Source organism: Eurypyga helias, unplaced genomic scaffold (genome assembly GCF_000690775.1).
Source record: "Eurypyga helias isolate BGI_N326 unplaced genomic scaffold, ASM69077v1 scaffold11194, whole genome shotgun sequence".
Lineage (NCBI taxonomy): Eukaryota > Metazoa > Chordata > Aves > Eurypygiformes > Eurypygidae > Eurypyga > Eurypyga helias.
In genome coordinates, this window is record NW_010248309.1 from 29,657 (window position 1) to 35,550 (window position 5,894).

Genomic DNA, 5,894 nt, shown 5'->3' on the forward strand with positions numbered 1-5,894 from the left:
CCCCATGGAGACCTTCCAGCTCTGCACACGAGGAAACTTGCCGTGTCCTCTACAGACTTCTGCTCCACAGAGAAAACCACTTTATTGCAATGCCAAGGATGTGAAGAGGAGGTGGATTTGTACCAGGAGACTCCCAGCGATGGGCAGAGGAATCAGCCTGAGTATGAATGAAAGAGGCATCTCGAAGACGGATTTTTTTAGTGTTGCTTCTTGCAGTACTTCAGTAGCATCTCAGTGTTGTTTGTCATTTGAACTGTTAGGAGGATGAAGGAAAAGGCCACAAACAGACCAGTTCTGTGTTTCAAGGGCATTCATATGACTTTGATGGATTGAATTTCCGCTGCAGCAATACTTCACCATTGTAATTATGTAAATAACTGTCTACTCAAGGATCTTTTGAGGTGCACATTGAACATATGCCATGGATTTTAGAAGAGCCTGTTCATGAATTTTGTGTACTTCCTCCCTCAATCTCAATGTCAGCTGCTGTTGAACTATCATGTGAATTGAAGAACATGCAAAAACCACTTTTGGACCAAAAGGGTCTAAAACCACAAGGGACTAACCGGTACTAAAAACATATTACTTTTTACCATTAATGCAAGTAAAGGGGAATAATGATAATAATAATAATAATTAAAACCCAGTCTATAATAGGTGTTAGAAACCTAGTAAGTCTTTATTAACTATAGAAGATAGCTGTTTTCAAGATACTACTACTACTGTTTCAGTAACACTAAATGTATATTTTATAATTCATTGTCCTTCAGTAAAAGCACAGTCTAAAGAAACTTCTTTAAGTACAAGGAAAAAAAAATTATGACCTGAAAAATCTTTTGAAACAATTCTTTTATTTGGCTGTACACAGAATGGTAACAGCTCTGGTTAGATAAAGCTTCTTCAACATGGAGAAAAACTTCAGAATTCACTTTCTATCATGAGCTGAGTAGATTTTCTAATCAGATACACTAGAAGCAATTATCGTCCTGTGATTAAGTGGGGTTCTAAAAATTTAAGTTAAAAAAAAGAAGAATTTAAGCCAGATATTCAAGATGTTCGAGAATGGAAGATTATGGTAAACCACCAGCAACATCCCCTTATTAGTGTTTCATGGATACTCAGAAGAAATCTTAACCTTGGGTTAGCTGTGAAGAATCGATTTGATATTCGAACTGCTCAAGGAACAAAGATGTCTCTCCCAGCATGGAACTCCAGGTTAAATAACCAGAAATAATTCTGCAGCAAATATTCCTGTTGTGGTTTTCATGTTTAAACAGGAACAGAAAACTCTGACCATTGTCTTTGCAGAGTATAACAACAAATGGTAATTGCTTCCAAGAGTGTTTTTCTTAAGAAGGTGCATGAAAATGAACCTGCTCTCCACCTGCAATAGTTGTTTTTTCACACCACTTATATGAACAAAGTATGATGCTTACTGCTATCACTGTACCATGTGTTATTGAGATACGATGCTTTGGAAGACTTACATGTGAAAAAAAAAGGTACATCACTGCGAAGGACCCCATCCTTTCTGGTGCTCCACTTTCAAACCTAGCCTTGATTCAGCACGATAAGCGCCTCACAGGACATGCTCAGCCTCTGGCACGACACAACCAATGCAAATGCGGTGCAAACTCATCCCTGTGTTGCAGTATTTTTCCTAGGATGTGTGACAGCGGTGACCAACACAACATGCTGCCATGTGAAACTACAGTTTAGCTTGAAATGGCCCTAAGCAAAGCTACGCAAGTCCCCTTGGCTTCACTTGCTGTGGACAACTGCGGATCAAACGAAAGCGAATGTAATATTGTCAGTGTTACAGGCAAATAATTCTGGGTCTGGGTTTCAAATGTTACCTGGCTGAGGCCACGTACAAGTGTACTACAGATGTGAAAACAGGACCTGAAGCGAGGCACCCACGTTTTCAACCCTGATGGGGGGCTGACAATCAGAAGGAATCATGAGTCGTGGCACGTCCTCCATTTCCTGCAGATCAAGACCGCGTGTCTTCCTGGGATCTGTGCTTTAGCCGAAACACGTCACTGAGCTCTGTAAGGGGACAACTGTGAAACGTAAAGACTCGATATAGCCAGCACATGACGAGACGATGTAAAGTCTCCCTCCAGCTATGAACTATGAATTGAGGAAACACAAATTGTCTGTTGGATATCCCAGATATCTGAATGGCCACTTGAGACCACATGTGCCTTAATTTGCATGTGCAGTCCTTGCAACTACACATTCAAATTAGGCAAGCAATTTCACCTGCATTTTTGCACATGGCCTTGTGTTCTTCAGGGTTTGAAAATCAGCCCCAGCACATTTTATTATACCAGTTACTGGAATCTAAGGACGTTTTCATGTAGTCTCCCCTTCCCCTCGTTGGTTTCATTCTGTATCTCGCAGTGTATCTTGGGGCTAGACCCAAATGATGGACGTGAACCAGAGCTGTCTCACTTTCCGACGCACGGTAAGGTTGATTCTCCATCCTCTCATGGGTGCCGTGTAGATGAACTGCATCCGTGGCAGGGGTCTAGCCAAACCCAGCTCACTGCAGGTTTGGAACCAGATAAGCTGGCCTGGAAACTGGAATCAGAAGCAGAGAAAGAGAGGGGACTTACTACAGAGGGAGAAGTGTGAGAGGATGATTTGTTTAGTTTTATGATATTATCAGTATTACAGAATTTTTCTTTTATGGCTTAATTTTTGAGAAGCCACTGGAAGAGATAATCCCAAACCTTTTGTAACAGAAATTGTATAACGACAATCAACGTTAGCCTACGAAACACAGCTTTTGATTTGGAATGGCCAACCAATTCCTTACAGCGTGGTCTGCAACTTGTACAAAATGGTCCTATTACATGATGAAGGACGTGAGATATGGTGATGTTATACATCAATATGTATATAAGTATTTTTATATAGACTTCTAGAATACTGCCAAAACATTTATGACAGCTATATCACTGCCTTTGTTTATATTTTTTTTTACTGTGATATATTCCACAGGCACGTTAACTGTTGCACTTTGAATGTCCAAAAGTTATATTTTAGAATAATAAAAAAGGAAGTGTTTCCAAAATGGTGGCTGTTGTGAAATGTTTGAAGAAGGGCAACCCGGCCTGAGTGATGGTAGGCACAAAATGTATTTCAAAAATGCCCCTGTTGATATTTTGTCTTTGAAAAAATCTTGTAAATTAAGATCTCTATATTTCAATAAATGATATATAATTTAAGGATATGTGAGTGGTCTATACTCACTTATTGAAAGATGGTTATAAAGAATCAGTCCTGCCTGGGGTCTTGTCCCCCTGAAAGCTTTTTGGTTGAGTGCTCTGCAAAGCCATTGGACAGAAGTGACGAGCTGGTCCCTGAGCCCTTCCTGTGGGCACAGTGGGGAAGTGCCTGTGGCAAATGACCTGGAATAGCAAGTGACATCTGTGCGTACCCCACATGAGATGAAACCCTTCTTGACCTTGGCACTGTGTGTGTCGGGGAGGTTTGATGCCTGCTGATCTGCACTCACGGAGGAAAGGGAGGGACATGGGATGCAAATGGGTACACTGCATGCTGCAGCTTCTAGCATCGGTACACAATAAAGGGTTTTATGAAAAAGGTTGCTTTTAATAAGGGACTAAAGGTGACCTGTGTCAGCCCTTAGCTTTTGATAATTACAGAGGATTAGATAGCCCCACCTTGAAAGGGCCATCATTTCCCTGCCTCTGGCTGCAAGGATTTCTGAAACCTATGCTGAGCTCACCTTCTTTATGAATGAAACCATCTTTTGTCCTATGGTTCTGTGCTCCCACAGTAATTAATTTTACACAGTGAATGTAACTGAATGTGAATTTGAGAAGAATTGCAAGATTTCACCCTGAAAACAGAGTTGAACTTGTCAACTGCCTCTCCTGCACTGAAGTCTGTCCTGGTTTGCCAGGAGGAGCCAGGCAAGGCTGTGGGAAAGCCCTCTGACCAGGCAGGGTAGTAATCTCCTGTGCATGGAATGGTCGCTGTTGTAAAAACATGCTTGGAGATGAACTCTCCATCTAACATCTCCCTCTCCCTCATCACTCCCTTGCAAAGCAAAACCCCTCTTCACCCAAAACGGGGTGCAGCAGCCTGGGCCCTTGCCTTAGATAAGAGTTAGAGCATGTTCCCTCTCCTTTTGCATTCTTGCTGAAGAATTTATCCTACAGCACTGCAGGGACACCCAACACTTTCTGCCACCCCAATGGTTCAGGGAAGATTTATGCCCTTACATCTGTTCAGCTTGGCCATACACCTGCTCTTCTGGAAGTTCAGCAGCTGTGTGAGACATGAGGACTGATTCCTGCTATGCATGGAAACAGGGTAGTGGTACTAAAATCACTCTCTATGCAAGAGACTGCAGCTGGGTACAGAGCTCAGATTCAGTTCTCCATCCTCTTCTTCCCCTTTGTAGAGTGGGAACGCAATCTCCCATGTGTAGGGCACAGCTGTGTGTGCTTGCGAGCTAGTGTGTCCATGCTGGGAACATGGACAATAAGTGTCTCACCCTCTTGCTGCAGTAGATCCATTTTGGGCAAAAGCCTAATCCCTCACTCCACTGATAACTACAGTCTGAGTGTCCATCAGGAGTCCTACTCATCATCTTCCTCCCTGTCTCAAGGCCTCTGATAGTATTTGGCTGGGAATGTATTGAGGGAACATGTGGCAGAAGCTGGCTGCCCAGGAGAGAAGAGCTGGGGAAGAGCAGCACTATGTCTGGAGCAGCAGGGAGATGCAGGCTCTTGGCCAGGATTGGAGGGGAAAGGTAGAGAATGGCTTTCCAAGTGGACCCTGTGCAGGAGACTTCAGCTTATCCAGGCAAACAGAAGTTTGGCTAAGCTTCTGGATTGCTACGAGTGGTGCAAAAGGGGAGCAGCAGGTTCATCAGCCAGGAGCAAGTCATTCAGCCACCCCGAGATGCTCTGGGAACCTGAGGAACCTGATGTCCTTGCAACCACCTCAACATGACAGCCGTGTCCCATCACCTTAACCCCATGCTTAGAGGTTGGGTGGTATGGGAGGTGAGTGCTGGCCTAATCCCCACTGGAAAGCCAAGGAAAGCCTTCAGTATGCTCAAAAACAAAAGAGGGAAAGCCACCTCATGGACTTGGGCTGGCCCATGAAGCTGGCAACTGAAGTCCGTATGGCATGGGAGTCTCATTGCTGATGCCTACAGCAAGATGAAGGGTTGGGCTTGGCACCTGTGGGCTTGTCCACCTGGACCCATCTCTGTCCTGCACCCCTTGGCACAGCCAGCTCATGTGGGACCACAACACAGTAGGTGGTGGAGGAGGCACCTGCCCCTTCCTCTGCTGACATTGATGCCTTCCAAAGAGAAAACTCATCTAATTTCCAACCCCGGTTCATCCCCACCCATATAACTGCAGGTGAAGGTGTGGGACACCTGTAAAAATTCCAATCTTTCCTTACATGTTAATACCTTCAGTGAAATAAAGAGCCAAACTTTTGTTTTCCGAGTTGGCCACAAGATGGAAGCATCAGACAAAAAGCTGTTAAATAGTTCTTTCCCTCATCCCTCTTCTGTTTTTGTTTTCACAGCAGCACAGATGTGCTGCCCCTGCAGAGGCAGAGCAGCTGGAGCCTTCACAGCAATAGAAGGTAAAGGAGTACATATGGTGTCCATCAGCTCCAAATATTTTGTTTGGAATAACTTTGAACCTGTGATGATAACCATAGTTTTCCATAACAAGGGACGTGTGGTAGATGCTCCTTTTAGAGAATGAAATATGTACTCAAGCCTACTCTTACCAAAAGGAAAGCTGAAACAGCATCATGGAAGTCAGGGAAATTGCCAGGGATTTTTCTTGGCCACAGTTATCTGTTTTGTATTTCAGCATACAGCCCAA